Source organism: Mauremys reevesii, linkage group 9, assembly GCF_016161935.1.
Source record: "Mauremys reevesii isolate NIE-2019 linkage group 9, ASM1616193v1, whole genome shotgun sequence".
NCBI classification, from domain to species: Eukaryota; Metazoa; Chordata; order Testudines; family Geoemydidae; genus Mauremys; species Mauremys reevesii.
In genome coordinates, this window is record NC_052631.1 from 92,546,405 (window position 1) to 92,569,807 (window position 23,403).

Below are 23,403 nucleotides of genomic sequence, written 5' to 3' on the forward strand. Positions count from 1 at the left end.
CTGGCTGGCACAGAGGGAGGGGTGAGAGGGAGTGTGGTGTCTTGCAATCCTGCTGCATTTAGGGAGCCTAGCACCTTGGTAGACGTCCAACACCCATGCTATTCTTGTTCAGGAAAAGCCTCAAGATTCCATATGCCCTGTGCAAGATACCCCAAGTGCTCTCCTCCAAATCTTGGGACTTGGATTAGCGGTGTCACAATCTGTGGTGCTTTCAAACAAACAATAGCTAGAACATATTTACGTCACTGTTTGGAGTACAGATGGTGTGTCCTCATCATGGTATTGCCATTATTGGGGACAGTGCACAGAAACTAGCTTTGTGCTTTTTTCCATCACGCCTGAGAGGTCATACTCCTCAAACATCTGCAGAGCTCTCTCATTATCCTCCTTTGCCATGATGCCCACAAGAGCCTTGACAACACAGTTAGGCCATTAGTATGTTGAGCCCACTGTCCAGCATGCTAATATCTCATTGTTTCCTTGTACGTCTCGGTCTGTCTATATGCATCTGTCTCTTGGTTTTTACTTTGATTGTAGGCTCCTTTGGGGGCAGAGACTGTCTTGTTTTGTTCTGTGTTGCACAGCATCTAACACAATGGGATCCTGGCCCATGATAAGGGTCTAATACAAATAGTTGTAATAGAAAAATATACCCTTGCGCACACGGAGCAAAGTTTTTGGAAAACAGAGGGATCAAGCAACTGCAGTCGACTCCATAGCCATTTCCAGATGTTCTAATTTAGAGTCTTTATTACTGAGACACAATGCACTTTTCTAGCACCTTCAATCTCAAAGCACTTTACAGCTATTAGTTAAACTTCACAACACCCCCTACTTTGCAAAGAGGAAAGCTGAAAAAGACAGAAGAGTTTAGGATTTTATTTCAGATCAGATAGCAAACGGCAGAGTCAGGAATAAAACCCAGATCTGTCGGCCCCTCACTCATATTATTTAACCAATAGACCTTACTCTGTAGGAGGTTGAAGAGAGGTGAACAGAATGCAACCTGGAATTCACTTATATTTATGGACTAATTCAGTTAGAAAATCATCTGACAAAAAACTCTTCACTCCTCGCCATCTGCTCATAATTGCCATCTGTTTAAAAGTTTGGGGGAATTTACAAGTGACTGACGTCCGCACCACAAAAATAACTGATCAGGGTAGTTCTTTTTACATTCCCCAGTGCATGCCATAATGTAAGCCCATGTGACTGAGCTGTCCTCAGTGGCTTCATTCTCCTTGCCTGCTTGGGGGATTAGCACACAGTACTTTTACCCAATGATCTGTTATGCATTGATTTGTATTACCATAGTGCCTAGCTGCCCTGTTTATGGACCACGATCCTCTTGTGTTAGGCTCTGTAAAAACAGAACAAAAAGGCAGGACACCTCTTGGCTCAGTTTCTTGTATAAATTCCTTTCTTTATGAAGAGACTGCACTAGCCAAAGACAGAAGCAGGCCCATATTGGATCACAGCTCTGCTATCCGATCTTCTATGCTTACTGGCTCCAGATCAGGGCCGGCTCCAGGCACCAGCGGAGGAAGCACGTGCCTGGGGCGGCACATGCTAAGGGACGGTATTCTGTCCATTCTTGGGGCAGTACAGTCTGGGCGGCTTTTTTTTTCTTCCCCCTTTGGCAGTCTGGGTGGCAGTCCGAGCGGGTTTTTTTTTTTGCTTGGGGTGGCAAAAATGGTAGAGCCAGTCCTGCTCCAGAAGCAAAGAAGTTGTAAGTCCCTGAAATGGGTGGGCTCCATCCACACCCTCCGAAGCACAGAAGCCTCTGACCCTGCAGTGAGTGGCACCTCCACATTCGTTATTTATATTCCGGCACCAACCCCTACAAATCTTGTGCAGCAAAGTATTTACAGGGCCTGCTTGCCCCACAGGGCCAGAGAGGAACAGAGAACTCCCTCCCTTGGGGTCTCAGAGCATACTGAACTCAGCTAACCCAATCCTCTCCCCCCTTCCTTTTTACAGCCATCAACTGATGCCTAATTGGTTCATCAGCTAATATTCCCCAATCAGCCTTCTCCAAGGGAACTAACTGGTGCATAAGTGATCAGAAAGCTGGTTCACTTGTTAGCCTCCAGCCTCTGTCACAGTCCCCTTCCTTAGTACACATGGACAACTATTAGCAGCATGTTTCCAGTGGAGGCAAGTTTCTTCCTACCCCCAGACAGTTGGAATGTCGCCTTATGTCCTGAAGCATGAGGGTTGGTATCCCAGATACACTTTTATCCTTTAATATTTTTGTGTCTAATCCATTTTGGAATCCTATTAATTTCTTTTCCTCAATACCTTCTAGGGTGAATTACTTTTTTTGTATTTGTCTCTTCTGAGGCAGGGTAAAATAGGAGCAATCACAGGCTTCAGCTGTGGGCAGCAGAGGTAGTGGAAGATGAGGAAAAATATTGGTTCAGTTTATTTAAATATTTTTGAATCTCCCATTGGAATGTCCTGTCTGATTCACTCCTTTTGCTGCATGCCAAGGACTTGCAATTTACAGAATAATTTTGAACAGCTGTTCAGCACTGGGTGGCTTTCAGTGTCAGGCCCCAGGAAGAAAGGAGGAAGAAAGACACCTCTAGAAAGCAAAAAAAAAAAAAAAAAAGAGATATGGCAGTGGAAGCCCAAAGAAGGCGCCATTGGGTCAGACCCTGAGCCAACTGAAGTCAAATTCTCAATGGGAAGACTGGGCCCAGAGTAGAACACCCGTCCCATCCCCCCTGACTTCACCAGGGGTTTTGGAATATTTAGTTTCATGAAAAATTCCAAGATTTCTACTTTTTGTCCTGATATGAGGCAAAATGGAATTTCGAACTCTCAGCATTTCCCATGGGATGGGATTTTAAAAAAACAACCCCCCCACCACCCAGCTCTAATAGCTTTATATTGCCCTGGGTCAACACCACACAAATAAAAATTGCCAAACCATTAAAAGCATAAAAATAGAAGAGAAACTAAAACCTTAAATGTGGCAATAAGAAACAGTAATCTAAGGCCATTTTCAGTCTTTGGAGTATTATTTTGTTCACTGTAACAATGGATTCACTCATAGGTGCTGAAACTAGGGGTGCTGAGAGTGCTTCCGTATCCCCTGGCTTGAAGTGGTTTCCATCATATCCAGCGTTTACAGTTTGGTTCAATGGCTCTCAGTACCCCGGATTCACTTTAAACTTTATACAGTCTTCTAATTCATAGATACCTGTCAAATGCTGGAATTACTAAAATAATCAGTCTCTTTCTGGAGAGACAGCTGTTTCAGACTGCCACTGGAAGTTTATTGAAAGAAATGTCAATGTTTATATAGAAAGGTTCTGCTTATTTTTAAGAAAGAGTCAGGACAGTAAAGACATGAGTGGATAAAAATCTGTCCCCCCACCCTGCCAGCTTGTTTCTAAACTATTCCTCTAAATAAAATAATTCACATCTTCAGCAAAGGAAAATAGGCTTTTCATAGTCCTGAACCCTGTCTGCTTTCTGTCTCTGACTCCAGCATGAAGAAGAGATGTGAATGACTCAAAAAGTGATATTTCTCTTAGGGCTACGTATAGGCATCTCATTCATTTGGGAGTTTAGGAAGCCACAGATACACATATGAATAATACTAATGTCACTCACTTGCTAATATTTGGCCCAGCCAAAAAGCAATATGAAGCCAGAGTCTTGTAGGCCTGCTGCTAAACACTTCTTTTGGGGCAAATCACCTGTGCAACCAGAAAGGTCCTATTTGGTGTGTGGAGCACTAATCCCCACCAGGCCTGCCGTCTGAGCCTCCCCCTATGGACAAGCGGCAAAGCACTACATGGACTTTGAGCCCAGCTGCTGGAGAGTGGGAGGAGAGGAAGAGAGCAACCTCTCTCCAGCCCTACCTGGTCTTTCTGGCTCAGAAGCAGCTCAATCTCCTCAACAGGCAAAACCAGTGTCCAACCAGGAGATTCCAAAGGCACCAATTGTGGTTTCTGCTTCCCCCCAGGCACCTCTAGCCACTAGAAAAAGGCAAGTTCACCTTGTCCCAATTAAGCTGCTGCACTCCAGAACTGAACATTAACCCAGTAGCTGCTGGATGAAAGTCTTGTCCAAAGCACATGAGGGTGCACTGTCCAGTAGCTGTGTCAAGCAAGGAATTGGCCTCAGCTCTCAAGCAGCCCAAGGAATGGTCTCCAAATACAATTAGCTTTATTTCAGCAAGTGTTGGAACCCATCTAGTGCAGAAGGAATAATCAGAATGAAACTTTGGTTCAAATCCTACTTAGCTCACAATTGATACTGTATTTTAATGTGTCTTTTTTTAAAAAGACCTACATATCCAAACCCACCACATGGTATAACACAATGCAGCAACAGATCACTGCGTAAGGGCAGAGGAGTCCAGAATTGGAATAGCAGGGGTGTTAGACTCAGATGCCCTGGCAGAGCTGGAATGAGGGAAAAGCATGGCCTGCGATTGCTCATGCTGTACCTGGTTTAAAATTAATCCAGTTTGTTGTCCTTCTCTGAGCACCACATAGACTCCGTTTTAAAAACATATGCATGAGGCGCCACAGGTGCAAATGCACCATCTGAGCACTATTGTCCACACACACACTGTCCTCAGTGCCTGTGAGACAAGCCACTCAGTTGTCATTACAGCTCTTCCACCGGAGAGAATGGCCTCCCACGTGCTTTCGGGTATAGGAGTGCCAGTCTCAGTGCTGCTTTCAAAGCGTCAGGCCAGAGTGTGGCACCGCTGAACTTGTGCAAAGGAGTAAAGGGGCACAGAAAGTCCCTTTACGCCCAGGAGGCTGCTACCTGTATGGTGAGTGGGTGTGGGAGCGAAGCGACCCCGGGATGTTCCCACTCCCATGCTGGTGGGTGGGCAATGGAGCCTGCCTGTATGTATCCTCCCCCAACATGCCAGCAGCTGCTGTGGCTGAACCAGTGTAGAGGAGGAGTAGGCTGCTCCAGAAAGAGGACTAGTGCAGCTTATTTAAAGAAAGCAGGCTCAAAAAAGAAGCCCAGACATATTGTGACCCTAAATTTACACCCCCACCTTAACTGGTTTGTTGTTGTTGTTGTTGTTTTTAAGAAACACACTGTAAGGAAAAGCAACATGACAAATTGACATAGTTAGACTCACCTCCCAGTCATCTAAGTACTGACTGCAGCTCATAAACAACACCCCCTGCCAGCGGAAAACATACAAAAGCATCCAGCAACAATTTATTGTAATACACTCAAAGACTATTTCCCCCCCTTCAGGAGCTGATAATTTGGTGCGATATTTACTTCCCGACAAGCCCTAACCCGAATCCTCTTACATAACCCTTTGGATTCGACATCTTATCTAATATCAGAGATGATTTCAACCCCATTCACAAGCCTTGCCTGCGCAAGTATGAAGAAAGACTCTGCATTCATATGCACCCCCTTCTCTCCAGGCAATGGTCACCAGGAGTGAGTCAGCATTTACCAAAGTTTGCCACAGTGATTTGTGGGATCCCACCTTTACTTTTCTCCAGTGACTAGAAAAAGAAATACTCCTTTTGTGATCATTTATGATTAGTGGCAACTACTGTAACTAAAATAATTAATTCCTTTAAAAATAGTTAGAGGTAGAAATGCAAGTGCTCTTCATTAGTCTGATCACCAAGGCTCAGAAGAAAAGTATCGCAAGTCCCTCAATCTTGCAGTTATTGCCACTTCCTGTTGAACATGAGCTTTTATTGAATTAAAAGTGAAGTTTCTAGTGGCTTTGACGGAATTCCAAGCGTACTGTTGCTCTTGCAAACTCCTCTTGCAGAAAGTTGCCTCCAGACTGAAAAGTAGCTCCAGCAGCTATTGACTTAGGTCACCTCCCTGCGACAGGTAAGCCTGACCCATGGATAAGGTCAGGGGGAAATGGTATGTGATTTCTGAGTTCCAGGAAGTGAAGGTAGAAGAGCGTCACAAGTTCAAGGAAATGGAATCGAAAGGATAGAGTCTCATCATGACCCCGGTGGATGTGATTTATCAGTCAGCCCAAACCAGAGAGACCTCCTGTGACGGGGACTGTACTCACCGTGTGTATGGTGCCTCCTCCTGGTCATTCTAGGGAATAGCTCACCAGCTCAACGCCTCCCCCCACGGTTGCAAGCCATCCGGCACTTTGTCTGCAGCCCCTCTCTCACTCCAGGACACAGCCCTCCAGCTAGGTGACTATTGTGGTTTCCCCCTCCAGGGGTCAGAGGGTCTCTTCTCTCAAACAGACTCCAGCAGTCTTCCTATGTGCTGTCCTGCCAATGCCATTTCCCCAGTGACTGGTTGGGAAACCTGGGCCCACCCTCTACTTTGGGTGGATTCTGGCTCAGGGACCCTCTAGTCAGCCGTCTAGGTCTGCGCCACCCTGTACCTTGCTGCATTTCCCTGACCCCATTTCCTAACCTCTGGCTCTCCCTTCCTTCTCTGGGTCTGCCAGCTACACCACTCCCTCCTCTCAGGGAGCAATTGTAGACTATGCATCTCAACAGCCTCTTAACACTCCCTCCTCTTCCCAGGGAGTGACTGCATTCCCTATAGTCTTCTCTGCTAGAGTCATTAGGTCAGGTCAGGTCTTGTTAATCAACTAACAAGTTTATTACATTACTGAAGTCTATATATTCCCTGCCCAGACTTGTCTAGCATGACTCCCCTGCCCACCTGCCTCCTTAGCAGGACATCTTCTAGCAGGACACATCTGCCATGCGATCTGGGTCAAGAAGAGACTGGAGTTTCCCCTGCACCATTATTTCCAAGGTGTTTTCTTCTATCCCTTAAGTGGATTCTTACATCCAGGTTGGTGGATAGACAAGAGGCTTTGTCATTGAGCTTCTGTTCCAGGCTTGGCAGAGAGTACTGTCTCTTCAGTGCTAAAGCCTCCAACTGACTTTTGGGAGATCAGTGGAAGCCCTAATGAATATCTTTTGAAGGCCTGCAAAGAGGATGCCCAGATCTGCACATTGTCTTTTGCTTTCTACATACTGATGGACCATTTGAATTATTTCATAAAGACTCATTTCAACTTAAATTTCAAATCTGGTGTTTCTCATGGATCCATAGATATGACCTGTCTGGCATCCATATCTATCTTAGATATTTACATAATCCCAATGCCATAGTGTCTGAGCACCTCACAGTCTTAAATTTATTTATCCTTACAACACACCTCTCCTCTGAGGTAGGGCAGTGCTATTCTTCCCATTAGACAGAAGTGGAAGTGAGGCCCAAGGAGACTAAGAGACTTGCCCAGGCTCACACAGGAAATTGGTGGTGGATCAGGGAATCAAACCTGGATCTCCTAGCCACTCAAACGTTCTTTTAGGCTCTACCTTGGGGAGGGTAATGGGGAGAATTTGCAAAATAGGTAAAAGGTCCAAATGTTCTGTATAACTCACGACCATAGATAGAAAATGGCACCCTTTCTTGCAGCTTTCAGTCATATTTACAGCACTTTTCAGTTAGACCGATCATCAGGATCATCACAACGGCACAACTCTTCCCAGCTCTGACCCTGAAACATGACTTTGGAGTTTAACACCATCCTTTTTTCCCTTGACAATTGTTCTTACAAACCAATGGGTGAAAACTTCCCCACTGAAATGGTTAGTGCTTTGGAAAGCTCCTTTTCGTTAAAGAGTCCAAAGCATCCTCTTTTTGCACATCAGAATAAAAAATAGCTACAAAATGAGTGGACACACTTTAAGCTCTTTTCTACTTCCTAAGAGAGTTATGACGACTCTTGACTAAAATTAAGATTTTTTTTTTGCTTCCTAGACAGTGAAACTTCAGAAGCCACCTAGGCAATATAAAAGAAATAAAGGTCTAATACAGTGAGAAAGGAAAATTATGTTTTTCTACCCCATACTACTTTGTTCTTAGCTGTAATTCAGCTGCATTATGTGGGAACAATGCTCCATCACGCTGTTCGCTTTAACTAGCGTTATCTTACAGGTGGAAAATTATTTGAAGAAGGGAAGAGGTGGAATGTGAGGGAGTCACAAAAACTGCGCCCACTAGGCTACATTTTGGAAAACTATTTGGCTCATCTTCTTTCTTCCATCCCCTCTTTTTCTAAGTTTTCAGTAGAACAAAGGAAATAATCGTTTGAATAAAATGTTTTCAGGCAAATTTGGCTCTCCATCACCGCAGTGCAACCCATTAGCTGGGGCAGCCAAATGGGACTTTAGATGTGATTGAGAGTGTATTTGTACCTTTGTCTTTAAAAACTCTTCAACTTAATCCATACTATCATATCTCAAGGAAGGACCCACTGGCTTCTCCTCTCTTCATCGGGTAGTAGCCTCCCCTCTTCTTTCCCCTGCCCCTCCTCCCTTGTCTATACCTCTTAGCTGGTCTCACCTTCTGCTATTATTTACTAATTCCTACTACTGAATATACACAAGAAGTTTATTCTGGTGGCACATGTTGCAAATCAATTGTGTGGCTAGACTGTTCACATAACTTCCTCAGGAATTTAGGGTTTCAAATGTGAACATCTGAATCAGAGAATAAGAGAAGAAAACAACCAACTGGGAAATAGCTGATTTTATTTTTATGTGAGCCAAAGCGAAGAAAGATACATGTTTGGACAGCTGTAGAGGAAGGCTAGCCCAGAACCAAACAAGGAATTATTTTCACTTTTCCTTGCTGTGCCATTCAAACCTTTGCCTCCTTTAATCCATATCAGGAAACTCTCTCCTTGCAAAGCCATTTTAAGTCCATGTGTTTGCTTATGTAGAACTGTCTGTCTTCTCCCTCCTACAGCTGAGCCTATGCCTTAGTCAGAAAACAAATGGTCCTAAAGCACACGTGCCAGCCCGATACTAATACTTCAGGACTTGTGTCCAGTAGTTTAGTGCCCCGGCTAGCCTGGGCTCCCTTTGGAATTTTTCCCTCTCCCCCCACCCCCGACAACAGGAGCTAGAGTGCCTGCCTTCATTTTTAAATTCTTTGGGCTCTTGATAGTCTTTCTTTCATGATGTAAACTCCCCAAAGCTAAACACCCTGATGCATCACTACCAGCATGGGACATCCTCCTGTCTAGCCCCGCAGTCACAAGAGTGTCAAATCCCTGTGCTATGTGGGTGATGCTGAGGCTGCACACTGCTTACATTATGGCAAGGACTTTGTGCAAGAGAAAAGAGAATTGTTCATGTTCTGCACACAGTCTACTTCTGCAACCATTCTGAAGTAGAGGAGATACAGGTGCTACAATTAACACTCACCTCACTACAGCCCTGCAATCCTCCCTCAGTAATTACTCTGCCCCATACCAGGGGCAATGGATGTTTCACCTCGGGAAGCAGTTCATTCCTGATACAGTAAAAAAGATCCCCAGGGCGGAAAGTCCACAGGGCTGCTCACTGCATTGCAAAGCATTTGCAAGCCCTGCTCCACCAGGGGCGCAGAGCTAGTCAGCTCAGCCCCCAAAGTAGGTGGCACTGGTTGGGAAGAGGGCATGCACAGCGTTCCTGATACAGCACATCCCTAAGGGAACCAAGGCTCCTCTGGGGATGGTGCCCTCCCTTTTGCTTGCCTGCAGTGAGAAATCCCTGGAGCTAGGTCTGACGTTTGCACACCTCTCCAGCAGCAGGGCAGAATCAATATGTACTATTTGTTTCTCCTCTCTCTCACTGAATACACAAAGTATTGTCATCAGGTTGATAGATGTTTTCAAATGAGCCTTATTTGAAAAAAAAAATAGCTCCCCTCGGTGTTCTTTCTGCCTTTGGATAACACCAACACATGTGCAGGTACTTATGTTCTGTGGCTTTCCAGCAGTGCCCCAAGCTCTTAAACTATTTAGGGGGTGTCTAGTAAGTGACAGACTTGCAGCTTTCCCCATCTACCCTCCTATCCCATTTTCTCAGGTTTTTGCTCATATTAGAGGTCTAAACAAATGGGATTTCTTTCCGCCCCCCTGTGCCTGGATCCTATGGATTTCCAGCCACACTTTGCACAGTAAATTCAAGGGAAGTTTGCAGATCAGATGAGTTTCTGATCTCCTACCCCTCTTTGCTATTCATAGCATGTTCAGTCCTCTGTTCCGCTGGCTTGTCTCCATTCTGGGTCAGCTGTGTTAATTGATTTGTTCCACAGCTGGAGTTGTAGGTATTGGTTTTTGTAAGCTTACCTGATGTTTATTATGCGGCCCCATCAGTATAAACGGCTACGTGCATGCCGTGGTGAGACTTTACAAGTCTGATGGACGAGGACAATGTTCTAATGCCACTAGAAGTTCCAAATGAGGACACGCATCTTTTCCATTGCTGCAGTCCTAAGCATTGTGTTCCTTGAGCCGTTTTTGTTCATGGCATAGTTCTTAGCCTTCTAGATGAGCAACGTCTCCCACCCATTAGAAAAATGAAGAAAGAAGAAATAGCTGAAATGAAAGCACTGAGGTTTGCCTACTCCAGGGATAGGCAACCTATGGCACGCATGCTGAAGGCGGCACACAAGCTGATTTTCAGTGGCACTCACACTGCCTGGGTCCTGGCCACCGGTCCGGGGGGCTCTGTGTTTTAATTTAATTTTAAATGAAGCTTCTTAAACATTTTAAAAACCTTAGTTACTTTACATACAACAATAGTTTAGTTTTATATTATAGACTTATAGAAAGAGACCGTCTAAAAAGGTTAATGTATGACTGCCACGCGAAACCTTAAATCAGAGTGAATAAATGAAGCCTCGGCACAGCACTTCTGAAAGGCTGCCGACCCCTGGCCTGCTCTATTCTTGGAAGTTTTCACTGTTGCAACACTCCTGGGGGTATGTGTGTGGGGAGGGGCAGAGGATCAGGCTTGCCATCTTTTGCTGGGGGACTCCACTGCAGAGGCTGAGGGCAGCTTGTGCTTCCCCTCCCTTGGACTTGCCCAGGCATAGTTGAGCCCCTGATCCAGGATAGAGCAGATCTGAGGCCTAACTTGTGACTCAGCTACAATGCCCCCTCTGGGCCCTGTACTACCAGAGAAATGTCTGGGTGTAGGAATACCCCAGTGGTGCCCTCTTACATCTCCAGTGGGCCACTTATGGGGGGGAGGGACATGGTTCCTGCAGAGGGGGATGTTATGCCTCTCAGGGAGGCTCTATCTGTTGGGACTACTCTTGGGAAAAGCGGGAGGGAGCACTTACAGATGTGTTGTGACAGGGGTGGCTCTAGCAATTTCGCCACCCCAAGCAGGGCGGCACGCCGCGGGGGGCGCTCTGGCGGTCGCCGGTCCCGCATCTCCGGTGGACCTCCTCCAGACGTGCCTGTGGAGGGTCCGCTGGTCCCGCGGCTCCAGTGGACCCTCCGCAGGCATGCCTGTGGGAGGTCCACCAGAGCCGCGGGACCAGCGGACCCTCCGCAGGCACGCCTGTGGGAGGTCCACCAGAGCCGCGGGACCAGCAGACCCTCCACAGGCACGCCTGCGGGAGGTCCACCGGAGCCGCCTGCCGCCCTCCCGGCCAGGGGCGGCTCTAGAAAGTAGGCTGCCCCAAGCAGCGCGGAGCGCTGCGCCGCCCTTCCCCGGTCCCGCGGCGGGTCCCCTCTTTCCGCGGCTCTGGTTGAGGTCCACTCCGCAGGCACGCCTGTGGGAGGTCCACCGGAGCCGTGGGACCAGCAGACCCTCCACAGGCATGCCTGTGGGAGGTCCACCGGAGCTGCGGGACCAGCGGACCCTCCACAGGCATGCTTGGCGCGCTGGGGTCTAGAGCCGCCCCTGCTCCCGGCGACAGGCAGAGCGCCCCCCGTGGCATGCCGCCCCAAGCACGCGCTTGGCGCGCTGGGGTCTGGAGTCGGCCCTGGTTGTGACCACTTCCACGAATGTAAAGTGGCCACTACATCACCCTGAATAGCACCTTCCTGTTTTCTTTGGCATCTGCTGCTTTACTGACCAGCGGTGGTAACAGAGGTGAAGCCAGTTCATTCTCCATACCTGAGGGCACTGAAAAAAAATCAGAGGGCTGATTTGCATGAGGCCACGTAAGGCATGATCCTCCAGCCTGAAGTCGTTCCATCATTTTCGCCTTGCATGAGTGTACGCCAGCTGTAATCAACCAAGGAGGGAATGTTACTTATTGTGAAGGTGCGACAAAAAGGAATCATAAGACGATACGAGATGGATGGAGAGGGAAGGATTGTGATTCATGAAGCCAGGAGGGATGGAAGTGAGGAAGAATGGAACTGGGATTATGAGCTAGCACTGAACGGCTCGTATTTTTTCAGGTGGTGGATAAAGCATGGCGGATAAGAGGAAGGCCAACAGAGATCCAAAGTAAATGTTAGAGCAGAAAATCATCATGAGAAATAAAGCAGCAGTGGAAAGAATCATGTGATAAAAAATAGAAAAGCTATAGATACAACAGTCTGTATTCAGAACTTTGGACAAGTAGGCCTGATATTCTGTAGGTCAAGGTTAGGTCAGCTGTGTGCTTGAACTAACCCTGACCTTTCGGGGCAGATACATTGCACTTTGCCTTGACTTGGGTGCACCCATGACTCCCACTCAGCACAAAAGGAAAAAAGTTGAGGTCAGGATGTCTACTTTAGACAAATCTTGTAGGGACAAGGTTTAGCTTTAAGAAAACGTGCATCTTTAAATTAGTTAAAGTGCCGTCACTCATTATGTCTCAATTTGGCAGCAACTGCCTGTAGCCAATGGTGCAGACTTGCTAAACATCACATGCTATTCGCATACATAAAAAATTGCTCAAGATGCTGCACATCTCAGTGGCTTAGTCTGAGCTGTTCAAAAAAAAGCCAGAGGGGGTTTGGAGTCACTGATGAGTCAGTCACCTGATATTTACAAATAGAGGGGACGAACATGAAAATAGGAGCACTGGTCAACATGGCCAGAGCTGACACAGAAGCCACTCAGATGCTAAGGTAACAGGACAGCATAAGTAAGTACATAGCCATGGACTTCCATGAGACTGTGTGGAGCTTAGCGTCAGAATACGTGGATTTGATTGGACCAACAAATTTTGTAGGAGGTTTCCATTCTGACCTGCTAGACGTAGGGTAGATTTCATTAAAGTTTATCAAATGTAGCATGAAGGTCTTTGAAGTCACACATCATGTTAGCTACTAAAGGCAAATTACAAAAAGAACCATGTATGGATCCAGGAACTGGTGAAGAGTTATTGAGTCATTAACCTCAAGGACACCATTTCAAATTGAGCCTTGGCTAGATTCATCATCCGATGGCTGGTCCTGGACCTAATTGAGATGATTTGGTATCCTTTGTATTGAACAAGTGTGTATGCCACAAAATCCACCTCTTACCATTCGGGTCAAGGAGTGAATGCGCTTGGAGCTTGAACTTCGTTTCCATATCTAAAGGTGGCCCCTGGGAAGTGACAGTCTTGTGAAGTTTTTACTCCATGTTCATACCTGTTCTGTGGCTAAAGGATTTCACTCTCTATGGGCGATGCCTATAGTACACATTATCATTGAGGAAAAAAAAAAAAAAGGACCCTAACGTAAATGAGGCAACATTGTTCCACAGAGGCAAATTCATCCAAGCACAACTGAAAATCCATGCAGGACCTCTAAGCTTATCAGATTCTAAATAATAGCATGATGTTTCAAACATCATTTTTCGTCTTTAAAGAGACCTGAGAAGTCAAACACATCGGAGGTGGGCTTTACCTAAAAACTCTACAACTTGTGTAACCATTTCAGCAATAGTGGGCCAGATCTTCAGCTGGGATAATCCGAATTGCTCCACTAGAGTAAATGACGCTACACTGATTTACACCAGTTGAGGATCTAGCCCATTAAATTGAAGACATTGTTCCAGGGAGAACTAGACATTATGGACCTAGTTCTCCCGTCATTTAATCTGTTTTATGCCAGTGTAATTCCACGGATTTCTGTGCAGTTATTTACACCAGTGTGTGTGTGGAGGGGGGAGGGAATAAGGATTGTCATTTGTTTCTCTTTTGCTACAGGTGTATTTTGGCAAGACAGACTAAACGGATCAGTTCTAGAAGCTAGAAACCTCATTAGGCTGCAAAATGATAAGTCCTATTAAAAAAAAAATCAGAGCTGACACTATATGACCTGTTACTTTACTGGATAGAAACCAGTCATTGGCCTGGTTCACGTCCACCTGCACATCCATCCCCTACCCCATAAAAATCATTTTCCTAGTTTGTAACACAGCAAACAAGTCTACCTCATGCCTACTTAGCACCCATATCACAGGTGCCAGACTGAATCAGGGATTCACATGCCCAGACCTTGATGCTCACTCATCCCTGCTCACACAGCTGGGATGGTTCTGAGGGCACAAGCGATCTTTCCTTCCTTTTTCCTCCTCCCTGCTTTTCTTCCACATATCGAATCCAAAATGCATGAGGGTGAAATCTCCATTCCAGAGCAGACCTAGACGCTATGTTCTTTCGCAGCTACTGGCAGCCTCACCATGCATCTGCACTGTCATGGCACTTAGGACTGTTCTGTGTTCTGGAAGGAGAACAAAGCATGAAGGGGGTGTGGAGGGCTCTTGTTGATTTCTAAGCTGTTTTTTACTTTGTCCCAACATGCAAGCGGATTTGATAGACATGATCTCATCAATCCTCAATTAATCCCCTGAATTATGCATCTGATGAAGTGGGTATTCACCCACGAAAGCTCATGCTCCAAAACGTCTGTTAGTCTATAAGGTGCCCCGGGACTCTTTGCTGAATTAAGCCAGACATTCTCTAGGTGCTCCTGCTGATTTTTACATATTCAGATGAATAGAACCCAAAGGATTCATGGGTGTTTGCTTCAACGGGAGAAAAACCAATGAGCCCCTCCACCTATATGGACAGAAAGGGGTACAAGCACATGGACTGTGGGGGAAAGCAGCAGCAACATCTCCACTGCATGCTGCCACCAAGGAGCCTTTGGTAGCCTATCCACACCAACCCAGCAGTGTCATCCTGGAAAGATGGGCTGGAGAAAAAACACTCTCTGAGGCAGGCTGCCATCAGAAGCCAGTGGCTATCTAGGCTGATACCCACGTGGAAGTCAATGTGCCATGGCTGTATCACCCCTCAAGGAAGAGGAGCCAATGGTAGCACAGCTTCTATGGGCATCATGGCACTCTGGGGGATGGGCAAGCCACGCAGCATCCCTGAATGGTCAGCACATTATGGGGCAGGATCTTTCGTTCCAGGTGCCTGGAATTTGGAGGCTGCATTCCCTGTCTCCTTCACAACCTCCCAAATAAACTCCAGCCCTCCTCCAAGAGAAGCCTTTGTTGAAAACTGAGTATGTGCCCTCTTTTGCACCCAAAGCCTGCTTGATTAGCCTGCATGCGTATCACGTATCAGTCCAGACGTATAGGCACACATCGGCTACAAAGACATGCATGCACTCTGGCATGCTCACTTTAAATGAGTGTCTCTGACTCAGATTCACAGTCCTTTATGACCTATACAAAAAAAAATGCTGAAGTGAAAGAAAAATACAATACCACACCAATGTGAAGACAACTAATCAGTCAATAAGTCTGCACTTCTAGTCTCAAAACACAATCAAGCGCCAGCTGTAACCCTCCTCAACTCAAGAGTCCACAGATGTTTAGATTATTGGCTTTAATAAAAAAACTACATTACTCTTTAATTTTATGATCATAATTATACAGTCATATGAAAGGAATCCAGGCATATTTAATTTGAGATGAAAGTAGGCAATTCTTGTTGTTCTTAATATAAATGGTTCCATTCTTTCTTTTAAGATACAGCCGCTCTCAATTTAGTGTGTATTTTTTTTTAAATAAAAAGAAATATTTTGAATGTCAAAGATTAACGTGAAAGAGGCTGTGAATTTGTTCTGTGCATTTTTTCTCCTTGCTTTATCTTTCACATTTGGATATTGCTGTAAGCTAACATTTAATTGTGGATTTAAAGGGCTGCTGTGTAGGCCTTTGGACACTAACTCTTCCTGGAGAGTTTTTCTACAGTTATTGCACAAATTGGGCAGTTTATCACTCCTCATTTAATGGTTCTTGAGACTCCTAGGTTGGCTAGATATTCTCTCTCTCCTCCCCCCCTCCCCCCAAACTTTAAATTGTTTCAGCAAATGTGCTTCTGAAACATGCCAGATTGAGCCTTATATAGACTAAGATGCTCTTTATCTGAACAACAGATTGAGCACAGGGAGCACCAAGCTTCCACGCATCACCCAGTCTCAAAAGAGGCAACAGCAGAAATAGAGGGAGTTCAGAGATGGGGATGGAAATTGTTCAGCTTCTCGATGCACAGAGACTATTAAAAAAGGGACATGCTTAATTGAGAGAGGAGCCAGATGAGAGAGAATATGACAGAGGTATACAAAATAATGAATGTTATAGAGATGATAATTCAGTAATCCTATTTATCATCTCATAATACAGGGGGGCTTCTGAATGAAACTGAGAGGTGAGCAATTTACCTAGGACTCTAAATAGTACTCTGTTTTTCTAAACAATATATAATTAACTGCCATAATGATTAAAGGGGCCTTTATGTAAATGAGAATTAGGCACTACTGTCTCCTCACAGTATCTAATGTATAGGCTTTTCTTTTACAGCATATTTTAAGAATGCTAGTCTGATCACACCAACTATGCTGCTGCATAATACAATGGGTGCTAAGGCAGCATATCAAATAACTTAATCAGCAGCCGTTATTAAAATATTTCTTTGATGCAGTTAGGCAAGCGTCTAATCACTAGATGGTCTAGCTAAAAAAATATTTATTTATACAACCAAAAACTAGTCCAAATGTGGTCTCCCATAGGAGATGAGTGTGACACTCCAGCCCTAAAGCTGTCTGTTTGGTACTTACTGATCTGCAAAGTAAAGTTCATAATGGCTTTAAAATGTTACTCAGATTAATGCCTAATTCTATGCCCTCCTTTTGGAGGTCACATTGCCTGTTTGTTTAAATCATTCCTTTCACAAAGCTCTAAAACAGACCAGTGATCTGTGCTCCTGAGGTCAGTGGGAATTTTGCCTGAGAAAAGAACACAGACTGAGACTGGGATGGGATTTGTAGCTGGAGTTAAAGATAGTATGAACCTTTGGGCTGAGTCTTGAATGCTCCCCTATAAAAAGGCAACTAATTTCTCAATACGCCACGTTGGATGTTCATTTGCTGAGGACAGGAAGGGTCTGAGTTGGTCCAACACAAGATATTACACTTCCTACATTGACAGAAGGGTTTTTCCTGCCATTGTAGTAAATCCTCCTCTCCAGGAGGTGGCAGCTTAGTTGATGGGAAGAATCTTTCCATTGAGCTAGCTGCATCTACATGGGGGATTAGTTCAGCCTAACTACAGCACTTAGGACACTAAATTTTTCACAGCTCTGAGAGATCAACCTAAGTTTTAGGTGTAGCCCAGGCCAAATTAAGTATAAAGGTCCAGATCCTCAAAGATACTTAGGCTCCTAACTTCCACTGGTTTCAATGGAAGTTAGAAACCTCAATGCCTTTGTGGTCCTGGGGCAGCATCAGTGGGAATTTTGCCAGAGACCACTACATTTTTAGAGGCTCAGGGACTTGTTGTGCATTGAACCCCTCACCACGTATTTTTTGCCCTTTACACTCCTGTTGAATCAACTTCAACAGACTAAACTTGGGACTTATGACTTTGAAATTGAAGCAGATCAAAATTATTTTTACTGCCTCAATGAAATCTACACTAGGTAATGCATGCCCCTAAGAGAGAGGTTGAAAGAACATATTTCAGTTCCCTAAAGAATAAACGCTGCTCAAGCACAGTATTAAGCTGATTGCGAATAACATCAATTCATATTAGATGTTCTCTAATAGCTCATTACCAAGCTATTCCCTTAATAGCCTTCTCCCACTTTGCTGTAAGAAGAGCAAGACTGTGTTTGGCAGTGCTGGACTGTGAAACAGCTTGAAATAATTTGCTTTATCAAATCCCTGACAAGGGGGATTTTCTTGGTATTTGGAACCATCTTTTGCAATTGTTCTGTGCACAGATTAAAGACAAGAGGAGTTTTGAGCAAAATCTAGAGGTGGAGGACACAGACCTTGATTTCTATGTACCTCAATTTCCCCTCTGTAAAATAGGGATAATTCCTCTACTTATAATACAGAGGTGTTGTGATGGGAGATACATTACAGCTTGCGAGATGGTGAGGGGACATGGCTATGGAGGCCATTTAAATAGGCAATTAGTATGGCAGGCATTATTGTAACTGGCTAGGACCGTAATAATCAACGCAGGTAAGTTAAAGCAAACGTACTAATGGAGGCAAAAGAACTGTAATTTAATATATTTTACATTCTGCACAACCTTTGTTTCCCTTTATAGTCAGGTTTCTCTAGAAGCCTTAAAACATTAGAATCAACTTTGGAAATCCTTGATTGGTTGTTGTCTAAATCCAGCAATCTGCTAACTTATTTTGTTGTTATTGTTGGGGTGGTTGGGGATGGTAGCTCCCTTCTGAGAGAGAGGACTGTGGGTGGGGCAGGGCAGACATCACCATGAGATTCCCCTCATGAAGTTTCCTCTGAATTCTTCTATCAGTTGGTAGTGGTGTGGGTCCTCATTTCCCCCCATTCCCTCCTCTCAGAGAAGCAGAGTTTGGCTACTGACTTGTGGATTCCCCAAGATTTCAGGGACCTGGTGGAGGTAGAGGGCCTTCTTACACACTAGTCTTTTGCTTCCACACCAGCTGTGAACCCTGTGCTTCTCCTCTGCACTCACTATCAGCTCCATGCGAGGCCCATACTGACATCAATTTCCCCCAACTGCTGCCACCACCAGCACTTGCTTCTTGAAAAGGCATGCTCCATGGCCCAGGAGGCGGCAAGGGAAAGCTAATGCAGCCGTCAGTGGCATTAACTTTTCTACCAAAGAAGAGCTGTCTCCTGGGTAGGACAGTTCAGGTGGCATACCCATCCCTGGCCTTTGCCCACATATGGATCCCTGGATCTACAAAAGGCACCTAAGGGCGGGGGACAGGGAGCAATGGTGCCATGGATGTGGTTGAACCCCATTTTTACACCCCTCTCAAAAGGGAAGAGACGTCCTAAAGAGCTGGAGAGGAGGAGGAACCTTTCATGTGCTGATCCATGGGAGATGATCCCCCAACACATTTGTGTAGTTCGTCTTCAATTGATTATTCCTTGGAACCAGGGTACAATTTACATCCTTATTTTACAGTGCGACTATGTCAGTGTCTAGAAGGTCTTTGTTCTAACTCCAGGGACTATCCTATACACTGGTTACAGAACATTTACGCTACCAATTCCTTAATATAAATCGCAAAAATGTTCAAGATGACCCAGTGGAGGAATCAGCTTGATACACCAGCATGAACTTTGGACAAAGATTTATTCCAAGTAAATGTAGAAGTAAACTCAGAACAGTATTCTAAAGCATACTTTAGGATGACTCTCCGTGATGAGATGATTAACCAATGTGTTGACAGAGCCAAACATGCGTATTAATCTTTTAACTGGTTCATTAATTTCTCTTGGCATGAATTAATTTATGAACCTCTGGGTGACCTTGACATTTGAAAAATGTGAATTTTGATGATCACTTGGAAAGCTTTCATTGCTCAAATGTTTCAGAATATTTGGAGCAGAGATTCATAAATTGGTTTTCTTAAATTGCAAGGCAGTCCATAAAAAGCACTCTTACCCACATAAACTACATGCAGAGTTACAAAATGAAGCTGCTATGAATTAACACAGGAGATTAATTCAAAGTCCGAAATCAATTTTCTTTAGCAGAACGGCGAATTAATCTCAAATAATTTTATTATGAAATTTCACTATGAGATACAACAAAGTAAATAAGCATTTGTATAAAACTGTTAATATTAGAGCTGAGGGAATAAAATGCAAACAATTTATTCTTTGTTCATGAACAGAAAAAAGTGAATGTTCAGTTTGTAAGATGATTGTAAACTTTTTGAATGTGTCCACTATTTAAAACAATTTGTGAATTTTTTCATGATTTTTCCCTGTTTGAATAGCTCATGAAAATTCATTGTGAAAATTCAGTATTTAAGTTTTGGTGAAATGTTCTGCACTGGCAATTTACACAAGTCACAGGACATTGATTCCATTCCTTGATTGGATGACATCCATATCTAATCAGTGCAAACTTACAACTGAACACACAACTCAAAATTTGCTTTTAGCAAACATAGAAAAATTCAAGCTTAACAAGTATTCATACTAGTGGAGCTTGAAAGTTTGAGTGGCACACACAACTGGACACAGTACTCCACCTGAAGGCCTCACCAATTGCAAGCAAAACAGGACAATGACCTCCCATACTTTACATACAACACTCCTGTGAATATACCTGTAACAGGGCTAGCTGCCTCCTGAGCGCCCCCTCATGGCCAGAGGTCACTCTGCAATGCTCTGCTCCCAATTTCTCCCCTCTTCAGGGCCCCTTAACTCTCAGTCACACAGGTAATTACAACATCCTCTCCTGCAATCCCATTTATTAAGTCTTTACATACTGGCCCTTGAGGCCCCACCCCCAGTTCAGTCACTCATTCCCTTTAGACAGGGATTCACCTTCTTCCCGGAGCTACATTCCAATTCAAAGTCTCTCCGGCTTTACCTAGCTGGAGGTACCTAGCCTCCAAATCCTTCTCACAGGCAGGGTCTCTAGCAAGAACTCACAGCTAACTGCAGCTCCTCTCTATCATAGTTACCTTGGTCTCAGGGTCTTCCCTACACGAACCTTTCACATTATTTCTTGAGTGTCCTTTCACAGCCTCTCCTCTCCATTATTTCTTGAGTGTCTGCCCTTCATTGCATCCTTCTGCTGCTCTTTGTAAAGCAGTCACCTTGATCTCTGCAGCACTACTCCCCAGCTAGTTATTCTCCATTTTGTATTTGTGCATTTGATTTTTTCCTTCCCAAGGGGAGTTCTTTGTACTTGTCTTTACTGAATTTCATCTTGTTGATTTGAGAACAATTCCCCAGTGTATCAAGGTCCTTGTGAATTCTAAGATTCCTATATTACTGTTACTTCTATCAATAGATCTATATTTACCTTGAAAAACACTAATGACTGTGACATGTTCACTTTGCTCAGCAAACTGACTGGAAGCACAGAAAGGCATTTAGGATTTCCAGAACGCTCTATGAGTTAGGCTTGCAACTGCCATTGAAAAATCAATGGGAATTGGTTGTCCAACTCCCCTACGCATAGTGAAAAATCTTCCCTTTAGGTCTTATGGTGTTGGGAGCTATGAAATAACAAGGTAAATTAGACAGACAGAACAAGTTCAAAGCAGAATTCTCAGGGTGCACTACTGAGACAGCAAAATGAACTATTTTTTACGGGCCATATAAAAACAGTGTGAGCAACTATTTATTATTATTATTATTATTATTGTTGTTGTTGTTGTTTGTATTCCAGAAGCCTCAACCAAGATCAGGGACCCATTGTGAGAGTGAGAGCTAGTTTCTGCCCACAAGAGCTTAAATGTAATGTTACAGATTTGACACCTAGGACAGTTCGTCTCAAATATATATTTTTCAATAGCCTTTGAGGATTAACTCCAAGATCAGGCAACATTTAACTAATTGCAGAAACCGCAAACAAAATTAGCCAACTACTGAACTAGAGCTAGCAGTCCTAACACAGACAAGACGTCCTACCTGTTGTATTTGTGTACCTGTAACGTGCCCATCACCACAGCATCTGAATTTACTGATTCCAGCTGGCTCCTGTTGGTGACAATGAAAGCTTGGTCTGTGGGATCAGTACTATTATCTTTTGACAGGCTATTTTCCTGTAAAGAGTAAGAAAAAGTGCAGAATAAGAGAACAGAAAGCCTGCTATTAAAACTGTGCACACTGAAAAATGGGCCTTCCACAGGCAACCATCATACATTATGAAAACTAAGTTCTGTTCTGCCACTGACTCCCATCAGAAGAATGATTTTTTTTTAATTGAACAGCTTCATTTCAGTGTGACTAATCATTTCAGTGCAAGTGGGAAAAGAACGTCTGCTGTATAATCTACTCATCTCAAGTGGGTAAATAAACTTTAAATGCATTTCTGATAGTTTTGGACAATAGCCCCTCTCCACTGCCATCTTTTAGTGTGGAGTTTTCTGATCTAATATCAATATTATCATATTAATATTAATATATTAATCATTTTTATATTGCACCCAAGTACTTAACAGAAGACTGTTTGCTAAAATGATTGACCAACATGTGCATAATTTACCCACCTGGGATTCAAATAATTCTCCAAATTCACCTTTCACTTACACCAGTGAAACACCAATGAATTCAAGCAAAGTATATATATAGGCCTCACCCTGCATTGCTTACTCACTCGTTACTCAGACAAAACTCCCAGTGACTTCTTTAGAAGGAACAAAGGATTGTGTCTTCAGGAATCCTTTTCATTTACCAGATGAATCAAGTCATGATTCCTCAGGAGATAACATGCAAACTTATTCCCTGGAGAACTAAACTAAAACAGTTTGCTGCATAAGCAGCACAGTTATACTGGCTACCTCAAGTCACATCTTCCTCAGCCAGATTCCTCCTTTGATCATCCTCTTTTTAATATGCCCATTTTATAAGCATATGTAAAAATAAGCAAGTAGCCAAGGGCAGCTTTGACAGTATAAGAGCTTATTAACAATGAGGGACAGGTGACAGTATAAACCACCTTATTTAAAATAACAAGCAGGTCTTTTTCTGTGCCTGTCACTCTTACTGGTTCTTTTGTGCAGCAGAGACATCCTAGCAAAGAGACTGGCCCAGCATACAGACATTCAGCCCCTACTTTAGCAGGATGCTATTAAAAAAACAGAATGGCAAAGAGAAGCTTGATTGATTAGACAAAATGGCAAATCAGTTCGTTACACTCAATTTAATGGAGTTTTATTAATATTCAATTAACAGACTGAATCTCAGAGGAAAATTGCTGCCTAACCCAATGTAACCCACCAAGAGACAAATAGCGCCACGTAGAGATGCCATCTTGCATGTGGCACAAATGCAGCCACAGAAAGGGTAGGGGTTGACAGATACCTTCTCCCCCCGTGGCAACACCAGCCTAGACTCCAGCCAAGATCTCATCCCAATGTTTTAATGCATAGCTAGAGCAATACTGAATGTGACTTGTTCAGAATTGTGCAATGAATGCAGATAGGAAAAAAATAGCAAATGGCAAGCAGGCACCAGCTGATAAGCTGGCCTTCTCTGCAGCAGGGTACCACAGATGTTTCTGAAACTAGATCATGCAGCAAGCCAGCCTTCCCACGTTCAGAAAAGCTTTCAGAGCAGTCTTATATGACAGCCTCTGTGGAGGCTTTGGTGAATGGCAGGCCTCATTCTGGTATGTCTCCTCCTTGCTTCCCCACACAAGCCCGAGAAAAGTTAGTTAAAACAGATTCTGTTAACTCCATTCAACA

The 23,403-nt window shown here is 44.2% G+C and overlaps 1 protein-coding gene across 16 annotated transcripts in view; it reads right to left on the minus strand.

Moving 5' to 3' along the window:
• The window catches only part of GPR50 (G protein-coupled receptor 50), a 280,991-nt gene that overhangs the window by 33,022 nt on the left and 224,566 nt on the right, over positions 1-23,403 (minus strand). For 8 of the 16 annotated variants that reach the window (XR_005584875.1, XR_005584874.1, XR_005584872.1 and 5 more), the window contains 3 exons: positions 22,704-22,784; positions 21,626-21,759; positions 3,876-4,208 (listed from right to left, as the gene is read on the minus strand). The gene's annotated coding sequence lies outside the window, so the exon portion shown is untranslated. Of the gene's footprint in view, positions 1-2,550; positions 2,588-3,875; positions 4,209-11,915; positions 12,027-13,264; positions 13,379-21,625; positions 21,760-22,703; positions 22,785-23,403 lie in introns of those variants that run through there. The other 8 variants (XR_005584870.1, XR_005584869.1, XR_005584871.1 and 5 more) reach the window with 5 other exon arrangements.